Here is a 22,881-nt window from a genome sequence, read left to right as displayed (position 1 = left end):
TCCTCTTTATTTACTGTACATCTGTGATTTCATATGATAACTTTTTATGAAAAGGTGAGTAAATAACAATAAAATATGTAAGGCTTTGAGTTTAGTATATGTTCCCTCATTCCTTGTTCCTTTGATTGTTTTTTTTCTTTCTTCACTTACAATATTTATTTGTTCTGGTTTATATAACACTCCAATATTCTTGTATTATTTCATTTGGCTACAGTAAAAATCTAAACTTCCATCAGGTCTGACGGGATACCATGCTGGCCAGGTATTCATCCTCAGTCTCAGGGTGGGTGAACCAGAATACAATCCATGCACAATGACAACCAACAACAACTACAAATAAATTTTTAAAATGAATATTTCACAGAGTGTGGGAAATTTCATTTGACAGCATGAGTGATATAGTTTTCCAAATGTTTCTTTGACATGTTGGTTTGAAAAATGGCCTCGTCTTGGAGAGAGCAGGACACAACCCCCTGGGTCTGGCTGTCCTTCAGTTTTGTAAACTCATTAATATATCACCTATGTTTTCCAATTTTGTGGGTAATACTTTATAACACAGCTTCACTGCCTCTGGTAATTTCCATTAAAGCCCAAGCCGATAGGATATGACCAATGCAAATTGTGTCACTTATCAGTTTAAATTTATGTAGTTTATTACCCAGACAAATAAAGAGGTGTGTTGTTCTGGTTTTATTCGTGGCAGCATTTTGCTGACGTAAAAGAGCGTTTTATGTCCGTATTGTTGGTGCGATGGGGATAAAAAGTGTTGATGGATAGCCCAACTGAGACACAGCCAATGGACGTGAATATGAGACGCATAAATATGAAAGCAAGGCAGCAGGAATCAAATGACACCCTTGGCCTTTTCTTAAAGGAGCATGTGCATATGACAGGTGATTTACACAGACACACAAACTAATTTTTGTCGCACAAGGACACAAAAACTTTGGGTGTAATGAGAAACTAAAGCCTCAAATCACAAGGCAATAAATTGAGTGTCAGAACAGGCCAGCCAAGGTTGCACGCTGAGTGGCCAGAATACAAACACACATACACACTTGTGGTCCCGTCAACAACATGACAAAGCAAGTACATATGCTACATGCTGCATGGCGCATCATGTATGCTTCTCCCTGAATAGGAGTGGTTGATTGCGGGTAATTGCAAAACATTTACTGGTAATGTGTCTAGAAAAAAAGCTCAAAGTTTCATGGTAATAAAAATCTTTATTCTAATTGATTAAACATGCACCAGTATGCAGGAACAATTTAAAGAAAACTTCATTGTTTCAAAATGCAGTGATGTTTGAGTATGTAATGCTATAGATGATGAAAAAATCTCCCCGATAAATGTTAAATTTAATGACAGTAATATCAATACTGCCAGCAAAACAGCAAAGGTAGCATATTAAATTTCTCTCATAACTTCAATAAAGTAATGCTTGATTTAAACTTGATATACATCAATTTGATTTTATATATGTACTATAATTTACAATTATTACATGCATTTATATGTGAACATTAAAAAGTATCTAGAAATTAGATCGACTGTATTGGCTTGCAAAGATTCCATAGCTTACCCTCCATATTGATATATAGTAGCACCACAAATTTGGGTTCCGTTTTGTATTTGGCCAAATTTTAAATTGTTCAAAATCTCAAATTAAACACTTGCAGTCTTGCTCAAATTATGACAATCCAGTATGAATAAACTTGATTTTCTATCAAAGGGATGATTTGGACAAATATGCACTGCTGAACTCCAAACAAGTAGCAAAAATTAGAAGGTTTCATTCTATTAGACCTTTTTTTCTATGACATGAAAGGAATGTGAGCAGCGAACTTGGTCACAGTAATCCCAATTTCCCCTCATTTAATTGAACATTAGTAACTGATGTCAAACAGAACTTTCTGCTTCAACTCAAGCCAATGTACAACTCTTATTCTGACTTTATGCAGAACTCAAATTGGATTTGAATTTTTTACTGTAATTTGGATTTAAGTTGCAACAAAGCCACAAACATGAAGCAGAGGATAAAGAGGATGCATTGCCAAATTAAGTCTTTTGCCTGGAACATCTGGCAGTCTGGTTCTTTTTCCTGGACCTTACACTGTGTATCAACGTCTAACCAAATGTCAGAGGTTTATGTAAAAAATGGTAACTTTCACTATAGTGTAATGAGCAAACAGAGAACTCATGCTAATTATAGATGAAGTTCAATGAGGGCTCATGGCAGCCAAATGTTATCTTAGAATAGTGATAAATTTGCACTCAAGTGAGCAACTCAAGTGAGCAACGGTTGAAAGCAGTCCTGTGTATTCTTAACTCTATTCCACCCTGGTGTTGCCTTCATCAGGGGCTCATTTTCCAAAGAACTATCAACATAATGATACCTCTTTAGGGCCTAACCACATCCAAATCAGTTAGTAAACAACCCAAACGGGGATCTGTACACATTTTTACAGACAATTAACTGTTATCACGAGGGGCCCAAATGGATTAGTAGGCTCATTAATGTCTGAGGCTAATCGGTCCTTGATTGGAAATGTGAGAGAATGTGAAATAAAGTCGTGGTTTGATCCAAATTGTGTTTGATCATGGCACCGTCTTTAACAACAGCCCCAGTCTGCAAGCAGTAATTGAAGGGGTTTTTTTTTCTTCTGAATCCCCCAAAGAAAATCAGGCTTTTACCCTCGTACCATTTGGCTTCGAGACTACATAAAGCATTAAAATGGATGAAAAATGTTTTGTCTCATAAGCTGCTGCTCTTCTGTGAAAGCCCTGAGATCATTTTGTTGATAACTATTATTTGGTCTTCAAAATAATAAATATCTTTGCTTAGAAAAGTGCCTTTCAGAGCCATTTCAAAGTGGTGCTGATGAAGTGCTACTTGTATTTATATCTCACATTTTGATCCAACCTGAATTGATCTGGCAGCCATTTAATTAAGGGTTTCACAATATTCCACATCTCTAATGTATGATGATGGTGGAAAATAGATTAAAATGAAAAAGGATCATACTATAATATCAGCTACATCAAACAATCAATCATGCGTCTGCATTGTTTTTGCTAAGAATAATTTCATAGCAACAAATTGAGTTTTGTAGCAAACTCAGGGAAAGGCCAACCAAGGTCAGAAATTTGATCTTAATATTTGGACATTTCCTTCTTCTTATTACAAACTAACAGCCATGCCGGTGACTCTGTGAGGCTGTACTCAGGCCACAGCAGAGCTTTGAGCTAAAAGCCAATACCAGCATGCTAACATGCTGACAATGACAATGCTAACATGCAGGTATAATGTTTGCAATGTGTCTTATTTTAGCAAATTGCTTATTAGCAGTAAACACAACCTATACTGCTGAGGCTGATGGGAATGTCAGTGGTTTTACAGGTATTTGGTCATAAACTGAAGCAGTGGACGAATTGATTTTTTACTTCATTTTGACACTACATGGAAAGTTGGGCTATTACCAAAGTCATCATGAGAGGGACAAGAATGTGTACTTGAGATTTCAACAGTATCATCCGATAGTTGTTCACTAAAAGCTAGAGACATCAACCTGCTGGTGGAACTGGAGGAAAGGTCAGGGGATCATTCATCCTCTGAGGACCATGAATGTCTTCACAAGATTTCCTGGAAATACATCTACTGAGATTTTTCTGCATGGAAGTGGTGAACCAACTGACTGACCAAGCTCGCGTCAGACACACACCAGGCCACATTGTCATCCATAGAGCTGCTAGCACGACTGAAAGCTAAGCAGTGATGAACCTTGAAAACACGACTTTTGCACATTTGATGACTTATGAGCAATGAATGTTTTTAAATTAAATCATATCATAATGGTGCATTATGTGTCATACTAAACCGACTGTGCTGGTAAACCTCTCATTAACCTCTCTTTAATCTGAAGACACAAAATACACAACATGCCTATTTTAAGAAAGGTTCTGAAAGAATCAGGAATTTCTAAAACAAATAAAAACTATCACTCTCTGACCTATTCAACACTGCAGGAAAAGAAACTTTCCAGCGCGCAAACCAGCCAAACATCCTTCAGAACAAATGTCATTTCCTGAATATTTCTCCTTGATTTGAAATTGTCTTGCCCTGTTTCTAGCATCCTAGAATCAAATTATGGTTTCAGTGGTTGAGCCCTGTGAAGCTCCAGCCAAAAGGATGTGGTCCATTAAAGTACGCCACCATTCCACTAATTATGAGGCAGCCAAAGCAAACTGCACGCACTGCTATCACCTGGCTCTGCTCTTCTACATACAGGATCTTTACTCTAATGGTTTACAGAGACACTCTCCTCTCAGTAATCCAAACCACTGGACATTTAGCCAAGCTGAGCCTATAATAAAAACTATATATTTGAATAAAAACCTCATATATACCTGTCTATACCCTGGCCAAACCATTATTATAAGCCCTAGAAGTATATCTTGCAAATGCATTTCTTAAATAAAATCCTCAGAATGATATATGTATTAACATGCTTTTATGCTAAGATAATTATTTCTAGATAAAACAAGCTATAGTCATGCTTATCTTTTCTTTCCATACATCTTCACTCATCAGAGGACATTAAGAGGAGTCATTTTGGCTCCTGCTAAGTAAATAAATAATGTAACTGAGCTGACTAAGTATGACAATGGCCAACGCTGGTGAAAATTATTGTCTGGTGGGATGCTGTAATTAGCTCGTCTGCTCTCTGATATACAATCCTCGGACAGTTTCCCTCTCAGACGACAAACACAATCCTAATCCAGGAAATTGCCTGCAATCAGAATATTGGAGTTGACATCAGAGGTAGCCACAGAGGCGATTCCCACACACCCCTCCCATAGCTTCAAAGGTCTTCCTGGGCCTGTTATGGGTTTCCCTCGTGATGAAGTGTGACACTCCACAAACACAAAAGCCCCAGCCCTCTCGTGGGTCCGCTTTGCTTTTCTTGGATCACTCCAGTCTGACCAATGCCAAGTCAACTTGGCGGTTGTCAAAACGGGCCCCATATCTCTGAAGAGTGTGTGTGTGTGTGTGCAGTAATGTGTTGAGCGTGTGTAGATAGCCCGTCACAGTCGCAGGGCCCTGTCTGTCTGCGTGTGAGTGCTGTCTGCGTGTGGGTATGTGTGTTTGTCTCTACCTTGGAATGATGTAACGTGCACCCATAATCAAAGCCACCACCTGGCTGTCTGTGGGAGTTGCCGGTTTGCCAAAACCCTCCGCAGAGAGTAGTCTCTGGAGACAAATGATTTAGTAATGTTGTTTTTCCTCCCATTGGGAGATCAAAGATCATCATCACCTCAATCTTTGTGCCACAGAAAAGGTATTAATGCACTATATTTAACTCCTTTTTTTGATAGAGCATCCTGGTTTTGCTTACAGTTTTGTTTTTCCTTTCTTTTAAACCTCCTTTCTTTTCATTTTCTATCCATCTCTCCTCTTTTTTTTTTTACCCTGCCTCCACATTTTCTTTCATCCGTCCACCTACCCTCCTTAGCGGTCAGTTTTTTTCTTGCAGTAAGACGTCACCTGTGCTGAATGGCTGGCCGCAGCTAAGCCAGACCAGCAAACTCCCTGCCAGAACACAGCGAGCTCGGGCCTGCCATTTGTCTTGTGGTTTTTGAGTTGGAGATATTTGTCTAACGTGCTGTCCAATGTCAACACTGGCTCTAAATACCCCCGCTGCTGCACGAAGTGGGCTTCCTTAGGGAGGATAAGGATTAATGCTGGGTTGGAGATGAAATAGAGGGAGAGGAGGAGGAGGAGGACAGAGGAGGGATAAGCACTGAGAAAAGGGATCGATCAAGGCAGGCACTGTGTATGCTGATGACAAGCAGAGGATGAAGAAGCATTCAGCATTGGATTTGTGGCGTTATCTTATTCAAAAAGGGATTTATTCGTATGTTAAAAACGTAAAAGAAAAACATTCCCATACACAAAATCTATATGCAAAAAAAGTTTCTTAAAACAAACCTTTTCCCTGTTAGCAGCTTGTATTCCTTCTGTTTCTCGACACTACCACAGCATGTGCACAGGGGGTTAACCACTTTAGAGCTGTGACGGGCCCTGTGTGAAAGATAGCCCCCGATCATTCAGAACCATTTCTAAACCTGTGACTAACCATAAATAACAAACAAAATCCAAGGCCTCCCACCAGCATTAACACCGGCACCGCCAGATGAGAAACTGTCGGCTAGATAGGAGATGACCTCAAGTTTACAGCCTAAAACCTGTTGATCCTGAGCAATTGATTGTCACCCGTAACAGAGAGCCCCCACCTCCATCAATCCCCCACCACTGTCTCAGCAAGAACAAGATGAATTCTAGCAGCGATTCTGCCATGAGAAGCACATCAGTGGCCTCTGCCTTTTCTTTTATGAGGCGAATTCCATACACTGGGCCCAATATTCCTGGTTACTGGAGTCTGGTGATTAAAGTGTATAAAAAAGGGGGCAGCACCACTAAAAGGCAGTGATTTAGTGAGCTGTCACCCCAGTTCAGGCGGGGCAACAAGTTCAAGTCCCTGCAGGAGGGTTGTAATGAAAATGAAACAAGGAAGGAGACGGCGTTAGGGAGGAGAGGTTGGAGGGCTGGAGGGTCAAAGGGTTGTGGAGGGTGCAAGTGGGATGGGGTCATCTGGAGGGTGGTGATGATGATGATAGTGATGCATGGATTCAGATTTTTAGCTATATGAGTATGAATATGTAAGGACGTAGGTAAACACTATCTTTTAGATGATTAACTAAAAATGATGCAGAGATGACACAAGTAGTCCAAAGCACGCCATCCGGTTTAAAATGGATTTCCTGACTTGTCATCAGCCATTGAGAGCCATTCATTTCCCTGTTGTATAAACCAACAATGTCAGATAGCGTCATCGTACAACAGGGCCCGTTTTGAAGATATTCCCAGATGGTGTGACAACACTGACTGCCAAACAGCAATGCTTTTAGTAATAAACGACCAAATTTCTTCTCAAAACATCCATGTTTGCTTATTTTTTTGTCTTCTGGGTTTCATTTTCTGACTACAGAGCTCATGAATCCAGTAAATACTTGGCAGCGGAGTATCACACATGAAAAAAAGCTTTTCAAAATGGTCCCTTATGGACACTGCTTAAATGTGACACAGTTACAAGTTTCACTCTGATAGATTATGATTATCATTATAAAATTGTATGTTGTGCTTTGGAATGTGAAGTGCAAGGAAATAAGGTGACACTTGTAGTTATATCTTGCCTTTTTAATATATGCAAAAAAAAATAAAAAATAAAAAATTGCAAAAATAACTATTCTCCATTTCACAGTGGCTGTCATCTGGTGGACTATTTCTTGGCTGGGATCAGGAGCTACCTGGAGTCTCCGCTGGCTTTCTGGCTCCCGCTCCAGCAGCCAAGAAATGGTCTGGCACATAACCATCCATAAATGGTGAATTGGCATTTTTACACAATGGTTATTTGCACACATTAAACAAACAAAATATAGCTTTAAAGATGCGTAAGGCAGATTTTTTTTTTCCATTTGGACAGATTCAGGCTGTCTGTTTCCCCCTGTTTCTAGTCTTTGTGCTAAGCTAAGCTAACCAGCCACGAGCCCCACCTTGCTCCAGCTGGCTCCAGCTACATATTTACTGTACAGATGTGAGAGCGGTCTCTTGGCAAAAAAAAAAAAAAAAAGTATTTCCAAATGTTTGTTTTAAATCATCGAGGCCTTAAAACGTTACGAACTACTGTGTGAGGGTATTGGTGTGAAGGAGTTAACAGACATACGATGTCCTGAAAAGGAGGGATTACTGAGACCCTGACCCTCCACTAACCTCGTCCTGACCTTGTAAAAACCCTGACCCCATCATTTCCACCCTTACAGGATTCATCTGCTGGCTGGACTGCCTGCTTCTCATCTGTGGGAGTGGGGTTTGATGCCTTCAAGTACCAGCCAGCTATAAAAGACACATCCTGATGGCCCTTCCTCTGTTGTGTTTAATAGCTGTCCCACCCCCCAACTCCCCCATCCTGACCTCCGCCACCACACCCACCCTCAGCCTCTCTGCTGGCCCTTGGCTAACCCCTCGTATTCAAGGTTCAGGGTCAGGGCAGCAGACTCCCAGCCAATTGGGCGGTTGCCCAGAGGAGCTGATGCAGGAGAGACGCAAGAGACCCAGGGACCCCTCTGATGTTCCCGAGAGTTTCCAAAGAGGGAGAGGCTGCGGTGTGTTTACAACATCTTTAATTTAGGGAGGGAAGGAGCGACGCACAGGCTTACACAGAGCATGACGAAAGAGCGGCGCAGTGTATAAATAAGTGTCACGCAAAAAGAAGTATGTGATTCTTTCACTGCAGTCACACAGCTGAACGAAGACAGATAAAAGTGTGACATACGTGTTAATGCCTTCTTTGATGTAGGTCAGGGCTCAAACCCCATTTTTTTTAAAGTGCGCACACACCGTCTTTCATTTCGATGTCATGTTCTTTCTTAAGTTCTTAACACCTGAAGATGAAGACACAATGAAAGACACCGACGTGACTTCTCTTCACGATTACTGGCCAGTTATCAAAAGGGGGAAATGAAGACAAAAATAAGACGAGAGAAAGAAGAGACAGCATAAAGAAGTGAAATAAGAACCAGCTGTGACATTATGCATTGTACAGAAAGCACCTAAATTAGGCTTCACTTTTCTCTGTGAATTTGAGTGTTAAGCTTGTTCCACGGGGGACTGTGAATGCTCCACTGCTGCTCATTTCTACTTAAGGAAGTCTCTTCCGGCCTTAAGAGGACTGACTCAAGAGCCTGGTATCTGCTGCTTCCTGCTGCAGAACAAACCTCCAGCATTTTTAGATGACCTGCGTGTGAATCTTTGACGTGATCAATTTATGTCTGTGCTTTTGCTTCCTGCGGATATGAAATAGCATTCAGCTGTTGTTCCTTCTCCGAAGCAGCCGTGGTTGCACAGCGTACCAACACAATGGGCGTAACTTTGTTAAGGAATGTATTTAAGAAAGACGACGAGGATACAAACAATACACGCAACACCCACAAAGCCTTCTTCCTAGAATGGATTTTTTTTGGAATAACAAATGCTGGCTGCTTATGGCTCTCTGATGGCTTCATTTTTCACTCGGTATAACTTGCTAATTTTTACTGCTCAATGTCCTCCACTCAGCCCGTGTCACTAAGTCATAAGCATGCTGCTCCTGGCTGATATATGGGTCTGCACGATGATGTCAGCGAAAAACACTTTCAATAATTGCTATGATTAATATTCTCAACCTTCCAACACTTTCCCTTCTCCATCCAGCCACATATCTCCAGCGAGGTTCATCTATCAGTCTGCTCTCAAACTGTTTAAGTTCTCCGAGTGATGCATGGCATACTGCCAACCCTGTGTTCCAACGCAAACTATTTACATTCATTCAAATCATGAGTCGATGAGCCTCCGGTGCATAAAATTACCATGAGTTAAAGAGGTAGAAAGAGGGGAGAGGACCAGAGTATTTACTATTTAATTGTTTCAACTTCATTGTGCAACAAAGAGGAATTTTCTCTGTGTGTCAGATGGAATGATGACATCAAAACTTACTCTGTCTTCTTTTCAGCGTTCACTATCAATTATTAAGTGAATGAATGTGAACTTAAAGGGCACATTTACCCTCTCCATGTACATGTCAGTGGACACACACAGGGTAAATGTTGCTGGAATGTGCGTCGAGCTCTCACAGGACGGGTTTCCTCTCGGCCTGCACTCTAATTGTTTGGGAGGAAAAAGGTGAAACAGATATGTATAAACAGCGGAGGTCTTCCAGAGAAGTCTGGAGAGGCGTAGAGGGCCTGGGACAGTAGCTGACCTGCCATATTCACCGTTCACATTGAGGAGTCGGACCTGCCATATTCTGTCTAGTGGCGTCAGAAAAAATAAACTCTTGCTTCCTCAATGTTGATGGACAAATTTATATTCCAGTGGGAAACAATCTCTCTTGACCAAGTCAGGCAGTCCAGAGTACGTATACAGCGACAGAACAGATAATACAGTAGAGTATAAAGCAGATTACTGTGACTTCACTAAATTAACTTAAATTAAATAAAGTAATATACAATAGAAAGGCTTTTTATACTCTTTGGGTCCAAACAACATGTATAAAAGGGCTAAGAAAAAGACTTGTGTTCTATGGTGTGAGCTCCTAAACCAGAGTGTACATAATATACTGTATAGTACAATGTTGTATAATAGCAGGAGGGTCACATGAGACTGGTAAAAAGAAACACATCACATAAATTACATGGATTAAAGGCAAAGTTTCTAAATTGTACATGGCTACACGTATAATAAGTATACACACATTTTGTACACTTTTCAGATACTATGCCACTATGTACTTTGGATAATGTGCATGTATTTTCTTTGTCAATTTTATCTGTTTTGACTCGTTCTGTCTTCCACTGCACTGGTTCATGCAGCACTTCATTGTCTTTGTGTATCCCAAAAGTGCGGATCATAAAAAAGAAATATGGTCATTGCTGGGAATACGCCTGCTCCCTGTATGAATGCCATCTTTAGACAGTGATGTTCAGTGTAACAAATTGATAGGAGTCAATTAAGCATCTATTATTAACCTCCTATGGTTCACTGTCAATTATCTGTCCCATTAACTCTGTAATACTGTACGCAGTATGTGTTTAACACTGAGGAGATCCAGCATGGCTCATATCTAATCTGCACTTATGAAAAAAGAGCAGAAATGATGACTTTTAATGTCAATTCAATTTAATTAGATTTAATGAAATGGTTAAGGTCATTTATACCTCTGTTCCTCGGCTCTTAGATGATTTATAGTAATAATAAGGTACGCTTATATAGATTAGTCATAAATTTCCCACACTTGTTCAACAGTCTTAAAGTCAAGGCACAAAGACGGTTTTTCTGCAATGATTACCATATTAAAGATAATATTACTGTCCACTTCAGAGATGGTATGAAATTTCTTATATCTATTTAAAGGCATGGGAAAATTTGGAAAAGGACATTTCTTTCAAAAAAGATGATCTGTTCCTCTTCAGAAAATGACACATGCTGAAAAGCACCACAGAAAAGATAATTGCCGCCACATGGAAATCATGCATATTTATCACATGTGGCGCGTGCGTAAATGCCTGACCAATTCTTCCATGTTGCTTCCGTGTCTGTGTTACGTGATGCCAATTCCTGCTGTGTCCCTCTTGATGTTCATCAGCAAACCACTGCGCTTGTAACAGGAAATCATTCTACTGCTGCACTGACTGGGTCCTATTTACACAAACTCCCCCAAAACACTTAAGACAGGATATTTGATTGTGAGTAGTCTTTTCCATGTTGTTTTCCCAGAGCTGGCCGTCACCCTGGGTTAAGCTATAAACACATGAAACACACAACTCACAGCACTGCTTACATTGTACAAAAAATATATTAAAGACCTGCGAGTCATTAGAGACTTGGGTTGCCGTGTTCCACAGCACTGATTTGGTCAGACTTTGTTTGATGCCATTGTTTTTGTCTCCAATGTACCAAGTCAGTCATGTGTTATATCTACTCGTGTTGAGAAACACTGCATCAAGCAAATGAGCTCAGGAAACAGATCACATTGTAAACTATTTGCAGCAGTTAGAATACAGCACCAAACACAATAGCATTCAGGGAGCGTTTTATGCGAAAATTCAATTCTTCTGAGAGTTGGGAAGGAAACCATTCTAACCACAGAAATCCCAAATACCAGCTGGCCAGTTGCTGACATGAAAAGCAGAGCTGCCAAGCCAGACGTGCTGTCATCTGACCCCAGTGAATGGACTGCAACTGCATACACTTGGGTCTTGAGTCAATATCTGGACATCCTGTCAGTGTGAGTAGACCAGCCATGTCCCTGTGGCAGAGTCCCGACCAGCCATTTTTGCTAATGGCTCTTCCCTGAGAGATTTACGATGCAGAGACACAGGACAATTAGAGAAAGGGAAACACAAAAGCCTCGTAGCTCTCCAGAGAAAGATTTACGGTTTACACAGGTGCTATTTTTGAAATTGAAAGTCTGATTAGAAAGTGCTGATGGTCTGATCCAGTAGAGGACTCTGTCACACGCACAATGTCAGGTTCATTTAAGTGTCACTTTAACCGGTGGCCTCATTACATCCTCTCAGGGTCCTTGGTCCTGTGCTGTGACGGACATGTCTTCTTTGTTTGTTCACCGATGTGTTTCTGACATTAACATGGGACGATGTTGTAAATGAGTCACAACGAGATACATGCCATGATGACAGAGTTTGCTCAGTACAGAGTGTCTTAGATTTAGAGCAAGACATCTCCACTCAGGAAGTGAAACAGGAAACACTTGCAGTCATGTTCCGAGACTCCAGGAACCTGGAGTCCTGTAACACAAAGAAAGGATATAATACTGCATGATAGACAGAGAGAGGAAGGCTGAGGTGAAAGGAAAAAAGAGGGAGAGAAAATGAAAGGAGACACAAAGAGAGAAAGAAACACGTTTTATCAGACAAATCTCTTCAATTATTATATGTACTAATTGTCACCATAAATGCAGCCCCATCTGTGCCTTCTGTTGCTATGTATATAACACACAGCTGTATCTGTCGTTGAAAGTCAACAATACTGGTGTCACATACAGAATTACAGTGACATTTAGATGATATGCAGGTCCGCTTTTTGTGGTTAAACTCATTCCACTCGATCAGATTCAAGATAAAGTCTGCAGCATGTTTTCCTTTTAGCAGATAACATCATGGCTGCATTTAAAACATTTCAGTTCCCAGTTCAGACCGGGACTCCTTTAGAGGATGAGGCTAAATTCTAGTAAAATTTAAACCATGTCTTCATTTTGGTTGGTTCACAGCAATGTGATATATTACTGCTTAATGAAATGTTGCTCAGCTCTGTAATGTTGAACGCACAAAAGGGCCTCATGGCGTGCATTATGTCAACCTGCAGCATACAAAATCATTATCTTAGTGAAACACCACTAACTTGTAGGGCCTGTGATCCTCGGTTAAGTCTGTGGTAAAGTCTGTGGTAAAGATCTTACTGCCAAACACTGAACACTTGAATCTGATTGGCTGCACAAGGAGGCCAGACTCATGCTCAGACACATCATGCTCATTGAAGCTGGGTGTGGGCACATGCCCCACCAGACTTTTGAAACCCGGATTTCTTATATTTCTACTTTATTTTGTGCATTATTTTATAAGTCTTATTCGTTGTATTTGTGATCACTTTATAACATCAGTCAAGCATCTAACAGAGTGATAAATCATACCTTAAAAAGACACAAACCCCCTTTCCTTATTGCATTGGTTTCTTCCAAAAGTTGCAGGATGACATCAGGTAATCTATGCACCGAGCATTCACTGTGCTGCGCATCAGTGCTGGAGGAGAAGCAGACTACAGCTTAACGGGATGTTGCTGAAGCGGTTAGTAGAGCATAAATCCCTTTTTCAGACATGTGAAAATGAAAAGTAGCCATGCCTCAATCCAGATGTTTAGGCTCGCTATTTAGTCTCGACTTGTGATAGCCTGGCATCCTGTTCATTGATTGATAAAGGAGAGCTGTCTGAATGGCAATGAGCTGTTTTAACCACCACTATCACAGGTCATCGTTAGCAAAACACTAAATTATTGAATAATTCTTCAAGCTATTGCTGCTGAATGTTGGCAGGCTCCTTTCCTCTGTGGCTTTATTAACCATGTCCTCTGAATTAATTTGCATTGTGGACAGTCTTTTTATGTGATTTTTTTATATTTTTGGGTGGAGCTGACAAGATTGAACTCTTGAAGTGGCTGCAGTGTAGAAGCCAGCGCAGAAGCGTCAGTTTCAATAACCAAAACAGCACAAGTAATTGACATGAAAATCCCAAAATAAATATATAGCATTTACCCCAATATTTTGCGGGAGATTACTGAGTCCCAAAAACTGATTCAGTGAAGTTTTGAAATAATCCCCCTTAAGTTTTTGAATATATATTTCAAATTACAGGAAATTGCGTCATCATTTTCTTTTTCTTTTCCTGGGGAAGGACCCCATGCCCATGGCTCTAATTGTGCCCCATCAAGAATTTTGGCTTGCATGATGCACCTGGTCATGATCACTGTCATCTTTTAAAACCATTTCCTGAAACATATTTGATTAAACCCTTATTGATTATTAACCTGCATGTGTTGGATCTTAAATACGCCATCAAATACGACCAAGGATCATACAGATTCCTGTAATGACACTAAATCTACAGTAAGACTGTTCATTTTCTTCTTTCTTCCTCTCTGTGCACAACATATTGCTCAGTGATTGTGTTCTCTGATTGTCCATGTTTAATGGCAGCCTCCATCTGCCAGCCCTGTGTGTCTGCAGGCTAGCGGCCCGCGGCGCCCCACATTAAGGCCTGTTGGCGTGGGCCCCAGGCGCATTCCGCTTCTGGAAGTGTGATTATTGGGGCCTGATTACAATGTCTACGACCACGATAACAAACCAACCCTCATTGAGTGCTTGGCAATCCCATTGCAAAACAAAACGGCTGGAGAATTAATGACGCTTCAAACTCGGACAGGTTTTTTAGTGCTGATAATGTGGATCCAGGGTAATTTGCAGCAATTGGTGGCATATGGTTTGGTTTTACACTTGATGTCCAGCAACAGATATGAAATCTGTTGGACTGGGAGTGATATGGCAAACATAAACAGATCCAATCAAGTTCATTTAGAGTGGATGAACAAAAATGAAAATAAACAAAAGATCAATAAGAAAAGCGATTTGAAAAATCAAAGAAATCAAATTAAAAGAGGAGAAACTGAAAGACAAGGGGGAAAAAAACAAAAAGAGGAGCTTACAAAATCAAACAGTCATCAAAACAGCAGTTCAGCTGTCTGGTTTGAGTTTTCCACAGGATGTCCGTGGGGCGGCTAAAGCATGTCGCTGTGGAGACGGAACCAGAGAACAGAGAGCATGCTGCTTAGTGTTTGACACACACCTGAAAGCCCCCATGTTCTCTTTCTGTAGAACTGCCTGTGGTGGTCTCCAACTGCCAGCTTGTTTTTGAGGGGTACTCATTGCCTCATCCCTGCCTCCAGGCAAAACTCCATCCCCATCCCTACCTCCTCTATTTTTCTCTTTTTCTATCTATTCTATCTACTCATCAGCTACCTCTTTTGCTCAAACTACTCTCACTCTCTCTCTTCTTCCCTCTGTTTCTCCGTCTCTCCATCCCCTCAGGGCAGCAGGTTCGGGTAGAAGTCTATTGCGGCGATCAGAGCTGATAACCTGTATTCTGGACAGGCGTGCCACATGGGGCCACACCTTGCCCGAGGATAGGTCCATCCATGCTGGGGGCAACAGAGGCACTGGGGCCAGGGGACTAAGGCCGGGGGCTAGGTCTAGAGTCGGGGATGGAAGCTTGAACTGAAGCAGGAGCACAGGGGGTAACGGGCTGGATGCTGGGACAGCAGCTGCATGAGCCTGAAGGCCAGGGCAGGCGGATGGGGGCGTAGAGAGGGGTGAGGGGCAGAGATGTGGAGCCAGGAAGAGAGGGAAGGGTCAGGGTTAGTGACAGGGGTCTGCATGGTCCAGCTGAGGCTCTACTGAGCCATGGTCGAGTGGAGCTGACAGGTGAGAGAACAGCACCACCCCTAATGATGGCAGCCAGGGTAGGGGTTGGGGGAGATGCTGGTGCTCGTTGCCATGCGCTCTTGCACCGTTTGATGGGGTGGTAGAGGGGTGAGCAGAAAGGAGGGGAAAAAGCGAGAGGTGGACGCAGAGCTGTGGAGAGTGATGGAATCAACTGTTACAGCCTGCTGTGTGTAAAGCTTTTGTTTATACTGATGTTTCAAATCAAAGATCAATTGGTGGTCTCACCCTGGCTGTGTCTGCAGCGCAGCTATCGTGCTGTGGCCGAACCACCGTATAATGATCCATCTCAAATTCAGCTTCACAGAAATGCATCTGATAGGCAAAATTTGTATTTGCAGGACGATTATTGGAAGTCATGTAGTTCACATCCTTCCACTTTTCACCGTTCACGCGTGCTGCTTTTATTCACTGGCTCCACAGCGTGTGACAACAGGCCATGTGTTCTGCCTCCACCACAGTCTTGAAAACAGGACTCTGTCGCTTTCATAAGAGACCACAAGCTTGAGTAGTTGGTCAGAGGAACTGTGGCGAGGTGCTGCGTGCAATCGTATTTGCGCGTGTCTTTCTGCATATATATGTGCGTGTTTGCTAGATATGCAGGTAGGACTGCGTGGTAATGCTCCATCTGCCTGCCTCGTCCTGTCCGTGCCACCCCGATTCCATCACCTTCCATGGGTTTGGGAGGTGGTGGGAGCGGGCGGTCAATTGGGGGAAGGAATGGTGGTGGTGGTGGTGGTGGTGGTGTGGAGCATACACAAAAAGTCACCCTGGATCTGCCAGCTGATTAATCAAGGGTGATTCGGCGGCAAGCGCAGTCTACCCGCTCCTTCCTGCCTAGTCCGTGTGTATTTATTTAGAGTAACCCGTGGCCAGTCACGCCTGACCTCAAACCATCAGGAGCAGCCACAGTTGCGCCCAAGCATAAACAAAAAATGCGTAATGAAGGTAAGGGGACAGAGGACGGGGCGGTGTGTGGCGGGGAGGGGAGAGAAGTGGGCAAGGAGGGCGGGAGGAGGGCAGGGGCGCTTTCTTTTCTCAGAGATAGGGATCTTGAGCCTCACAGCAGAGCTCATGGGTCCAGACGTTGAGCTGAAATAGCCGCCTGTGTCCTAGTGTTTACTTCTCAGCTGACATGGGAAGGGAAATAATTGACCTCTGTCGGAGCAGCCAGGGTCCATCCATCTTCCAGGCCCAAGGTATTTTTTGTTGGGTATCAAATAGCTGGTTGTGAGGAGGGAAACCTTCCTACATGCATAAAGAGTTAATTGGTACTCGAGGCTACGCAACTGAAGAGAGATTAGTTGGGGAATCTGGGGAAATGGTTGCATTTGTGTAGCTTGTTGAGATTAAAACACACAAACCACAGTTTGCAGCCAAGTTAAGATTCTATTCTTCTTCTTTTTAAATTTTTTTTTTTTACAAACAGTCTCCTCTGCTCCCCTTTCTAAAATGCCCCAGTTCATACTGGGGTTAAAAGCATCAAGCGTGATCAATTTCATCATCTTAGCTGTGATGTAAGTAGCACAGTGAGCAGGAGAACAGCAACAAACAAACTCCAAGGATGGAGCCTCTATGGAGAGCTATTGATCGAACATGAAGGTTAGCCAGAAGTCTGAGAAGGTTGGCTCTCAGCGGTCCCAGGTTGCGTCGAGAGGCCCGACTCTCTCTCTCTCTGTCTTTAAGAGCACAAAACACAGGAAAGAACAAACACAGCGGATGGGTGAGAGGAAGGGAAGAACAAGTGTAGCACACTTGCAGTGAGGCTGAGGATGTGTGTTTTGATGAATCGCATGGTCAACAGTCATTGTTTGAAAAGGCAACTCGATGGGTTTTACAACTGTTACGATAAATAAATGACGAAATTAAGAAATAAACAGCACAATATTGTACAAATCAAAGCTAGATTATGTGGTTTACATCTGTATTTGCATCTTAAGTCCTGAAAGTTATCTTAAAGGCACAGAGGGAGCAGACGTCAACTGTGACATGAGTGGACAGCAGTTAAGGACGCCTGTTTACCGCCCTCCTTGTCCTTGTCCGCCTCTTTGCCTTGTGTTGGTAAGTAATCTGCATGACATGTGCTGACTGTCCAGGAGAGCCAGAGCTGCATATCAGGTGAGCAGGTGGAAGCAGGTAACACACCACCTGGTGGCAGGAGAAAAAGGAGAACAGAGAAGAGAGAGAGCACAGCCTCTCAGCACAGCTTGTCCGGGTCTGACCCACCGCGGTCCTCAATCTCTGCAAACCCTCCCGCCCTTCTTTTCCTCTGCGATCGCATTCAGATCAGCCACACAGCGCCTGCTTGAGTGAAGCAGGAAGGGGGCCGTCTCCCGTAGAGGCAAGCAGAGGATGGGAGGATGAAAGGAGGGCAGGAGAGAGGGAGCATAGCGGTAAACAACAGCACCTTTTGTCCTGCATCTGTCTGAGCCTGGCATCCTACGGCGTGTGACAGTTAGAGATGCATGTGGTACATTCAGCAATCCTCGACATGGATGTTGAGTCATCCCAGATGGCCGTCACTTTTACCTCTCCTTGTCTCTTTCTTGATCTCTCCATTGCTTACGCCAAATCCCACCCTGCATGTCCAGTTTTGTAAGCCCGCGCTTACAAAGCTCAGTACCGGAACCGACCCATTACCCACAATAATCCCACCCTGACCGGCTGATGTAAGTCCCATGACATCTATTGTGATTTAACACACAGGCTACACAGCCAGTCACTTTAAAGTGCTTTATTTTTGCTTGCGCAATTAGCACATGTGGTAACATGAATTCAAATCAGAATTATGTGTTGCCTATTTGGCAGAATCAGTCACCAGCTCTGTTGCTACTCACTCACATCAATCAAGCCCTGTGACAGTTCAGTTCACCACACAGAGTTTCAGATGATCTGATGGCTCAGCACATATACTTTACCATTCCTTGTCCTCTTGTTTTGGCGCTTTGAGAGTAGTGTTCTTGTAAAAGTGTCCGGTGCGGCACCTGTGCTCCTGCAGCTGTCGACAGGTTTGCTCAGACACAACGTGCCTAGCTCGCAGCTATAAAAAGCAAATGCATTTTGGCACTTTTTTACAAGCAGCAAAGCTACTGACAATGTTATTCTCAGTCTCTGGTCACCAATTTTCTCCCAAATGTCAGACTTGGCCTTCGACGATGCATCATCCACATTTTGGTATTCATCAGTGGCTGCGGGGGGGGGGGGGGGGGGGGGGCTGGAGCCTATCCCAGCTTCAACGGGCGAGAGGCGGGGTACACCCTGAACCGGTCGCCAGCCGATTGCACTTTATGTGATCCATTCTGATCAACTCTCTTGCAGCTAACCTACATTTCACTGGTTCCGTTACTTGGATGGATGTGAATTTAAAGGTCAAAGGTTGTGGTGGCTGATCATTTTTAATAATATTATCTGATATTGTATTTTTAGTGTATTTTTGCTCTTATCCACTGCCTGCACTTTAGCTTATTTTTACCTATGCCCTTAATTTAAGTAAATATATATTTAACCTCTTACACAACTTTTGTGGGCTGCCCAGGGGGAATGCGACCCGGAGCAGGGGTCTGCCTCTCATCACTGACAGACAGCCACTCTGGAGTGACTTTGGGGAACGGATTAGATACAGAGCGACCGGTGTACAAATCCATTCATCTTATTAGATATTTTGCCTCGTAACTCAATCAGTGAAAATATAATGATGATCACAGAAATGCAATGATGATGTTTTAAGTAAGTTTAGATTCAAATCTGAATCAGTTCAGGCACATTGATACACAGCACATAAGCTGCAAAGCATAATAAGCATAAAAACAGCACTTGGATGTGCTGAAGCTCAGTTTACACAATACCTAATGAAGAATTTCATATATCTTCTGTTGTAATGTCATATGCAAGATGCAGATATTTCTTTTTATTTAAGGCATTCAGTTGTAATTTTTCTTTATCTTTTTGTTGCTGATGCAGTAATGTAGGGATACGTGAATTTGTGTTATTGCAGTAACGGAAGATACTGCATTAGCACTGTTATACTGCATTTTATCTGACTGAGAGAAATGATACTTAACAACCTGCACATTTCATATCAGAGGGGACAAAGAATGATGATTAACCTCCTCTAATAAAACTTCTAACATAATTATGCACATGCCAACTGCGAAGAAGCACCCCCTGTCAGACTTAATACCCCTGACAGCTTCTCACTTCTCGTTGACAAAACAGAAAAAAAAATAAATAAAAAAAGAAGAGGATACATAACCCTTTGACTTTCGACAGTTCGGATGTAGAAGCCGACTTGACAGATGCTATGCTATTCCCCACATCTTGAGATGGGAAAAAATATGAAAATGCATTATTAATTTCACAATGTGGATAGCCAATATTCATAGAGTGCAAAAGAAGAACAGGCAGGCAGGGAGGCAGGCAGGCTGGCGGATGTGCCAGCCAGCGAGCAACTCTAACCTTGAGCTTTCACCATCGCTGGTTGACATCTCTGAAAACATGTTCTTTTTTTTCCGAGTGTGGGTTGTCAGTGGTACTGTCACTGGCAGGGAGAGGCGACGCTAAGTAAAGAAGGACACATGTGGCTCTGTGAGGAGGGGGGGTCTCTGTAAAGTCACTCACAGAGTTCCTGTCACGGTTAAGTAGACAGGTGCTTACTGTTAACACCCCACTAATATCTTCATGCATATTTATGAATCCCCCCTCCCTTATAATACGTTGCTCGTTAATGTCACAGCTGCCAAATATTGACTATGACTTTCTTTTAAAAAGCGCATAAATAAAACAGCTTTTAAAGATTCTGACCTGCTTAAATACATCGCTTTTCCTGTCCCTTTGATCAGAAAGCTTTTCATTATTCAAGCCTCCACGCTTCTTTATATTCTGCCACCTCATCTGCTGCAAATATGCAATATATCTTTATTTAGAGTAGCTACCTATCCCTTCATCTACCGTACTTACACTCAATCCTCGTTCTTTTTCTTATGTGTAAGTGTGGTCAGACACATCTAAGTGCTCTCATTATGGGAAAAGTTTGCGAGCAGGGCAAAACTTGCTGCTGGGTCTCATCAGTGAGAAAGAGGGAAATGGCTTTATAGTCTCTGAGGATTTGTATGCTGATTGCTCCCTAATTCTGACTCCCGCTCTGTAACTGCGTCTTTCTTTTCCCATGAAAACTTGGCCAAGAATTGCAGATTGCTGCACACGAGAGGCAGAGTTTTGAAGAGACGTGTATGGAAGTGGACAAGTTCCGACTCTGCTGAAAAAACTCAGTTCTGGTTTGGGCAAATAGTCCCATCAGAGAGATTTTCTATAAGTCCAGCCTCTATCTGTTGGGCTCTAACACAAGCCTGGATGAGCAACGGAGCGTAAGTTACATTTCAGATTGAATTTAGTAGCTCGGTTTGGATGTACTGTAGTCGAAACTGTGCTGTTACTGACTGAAAATACTGCACAGTGTTGGACGGGTTGCATTTATCTTATTGACCGTGCTGATGCTGTCTGCTGCAAACAGGAGAAAAGGTCACAAGAGCTCAGGGTAGAGATTGAATATTTCACCTTAAGACTGACAACTCTGACTTAAGTGTAGATGGCTATGACATGAGAAACATATTTTCTATCTTGAGAAAGCTGACAGGTTTTTCAGTGCTCATCATCGCTCTTAATCTGCACTAAAAATCTCTCTTTTGTTAGCAGGATCAAATATTGTTCCATTTCTCAAGTGTCTGATTTTATCGAGTTTACAGTGCAGTTTGGAATGACTTCATGTTGCAACGGAAACCTCAAAGATCTGCTATAAACTAAATAATCATCTCAGCGATGATTTCATCTAAATACATTTTGCCAGTGCACATGAACCAAAACCTCTGCAACTGATGGTGATCATAACATCTCCTCTCTGTATTTGACATAAGGTGTGGGCGTTTAGGAGAAGACTATTCATCTGAAGGTGAGTCAGAATTAAAGACCAAAATGCTGATCAAAAATGCACAATTCCAATAAAAGAACTAAAAGCCTGTATGTCTGAAGAGGAAAAGAAACGAGAGCATTGATCAGAACGATGGCGCAGTACAGCATATTATTGCAGAATGTGCATATTTAAACCTCAAAGCTTTTGCATTCTGGTGGGATTTGGGTTTGTCCCCTCCTGTCTCTGAGAGTAAACAAATTAGCCCCGTGAAGCCATGGGTGGGGTCAGAGGTCAAGCCTGACACAGGAAGGCATGGTGTGACAGGCTTAGGCCACTTGGACTTCTCGCCTAAGGAACAGATGTTAGCGGCGGCAGTGTGATTATCGCCACGGCGACTGAGGAACAGGAGCAACGGCCCTTGGATAGATGCTGGTAATTACCCAGGCTCCCCTGGGAAGGAGATGACACGTGCCCGCCACTCTTGGAGATCACAGGGGCGTAATTAAAGCTGCAGTAACAGTTGTTAATAGGGCAGCAAATAAAGGTAGCAGGGGATGAAGGGAGAGAGAAAGCAAGGGAGGGAAGGAAGCAAGGGGGGCATAATGGAGGATCGTCTCTCCTTTGTCCTCTCTGTTGTTTGTTTTGCACATTGTGACCTTCCTGTGAGGCAATGGATTTAAATGAAGGACAGTTCGTTTCAACAGAAAAAAAGTGAACTTCGCTAAAAATTTGATATTGCAGTGCTTATTTTTCAGGGGCAATAATGTGTGCTTTGTTTTCCCGTCGACCAATCAGCATTCACACTGGAGGAACAATAACATTACACGCAAAAGGATGAGGAATAGGTTATTTTTTAAGTACTTTTACAATCCTGAATACAAAAAAGTTGGGGCACAATATACAAAAACAAAAGGATGCCCCTTTCATGCCCAGTCATGATACCAGTGAACCTGTTTACATGTGGAATGTTCCAAACAGGTGTTTTTGGAGCATTCCACATCTTTCCCAGTCTTTTCTTGGCCCTGAATTGTACTGTCTTTGCATTGTTGGAATTGTGGTCGTGCTAATCGAAAGACTGCTCAACCGCAAGACTCCTCAACTCAGCAAACTTCCTCTTTCTTCAGAAGATCTATAAAAACAAACTTCTCAGCACACGAAGAACTGCGGCTGCGATGTCCTGCAGCAACAAATAAAAGCTTTACTGTATAACAAAAACGTCACAAAGTCACCTCAAGACCTCTGTCGGCATGAAATCAGCTAGGAATCTCTTTAAGTGCAGCCGTAGTGTTTGCTGGTGACAGGTATGTTTTTGTC

The sequence above is a fragment of the Chaetodon trifascialis genome, chromosome 14, assembly GCF_039877785.1.
Source record: "Chaetodon trifascialis isolate fChaTrf1 chromosome 14, fChaTrf1.hap1, whole genome shotgun sequence".
Lineage (NCBI taxonomy): Eukaryota > Metazoa > Chordata > Actinopteri > Chaetodontiformes > Chaetodontidae > Chaetodon > Chaetodon trifascialis.
This window is presented reverse-complemented; position numbering follows the sequence as displayed.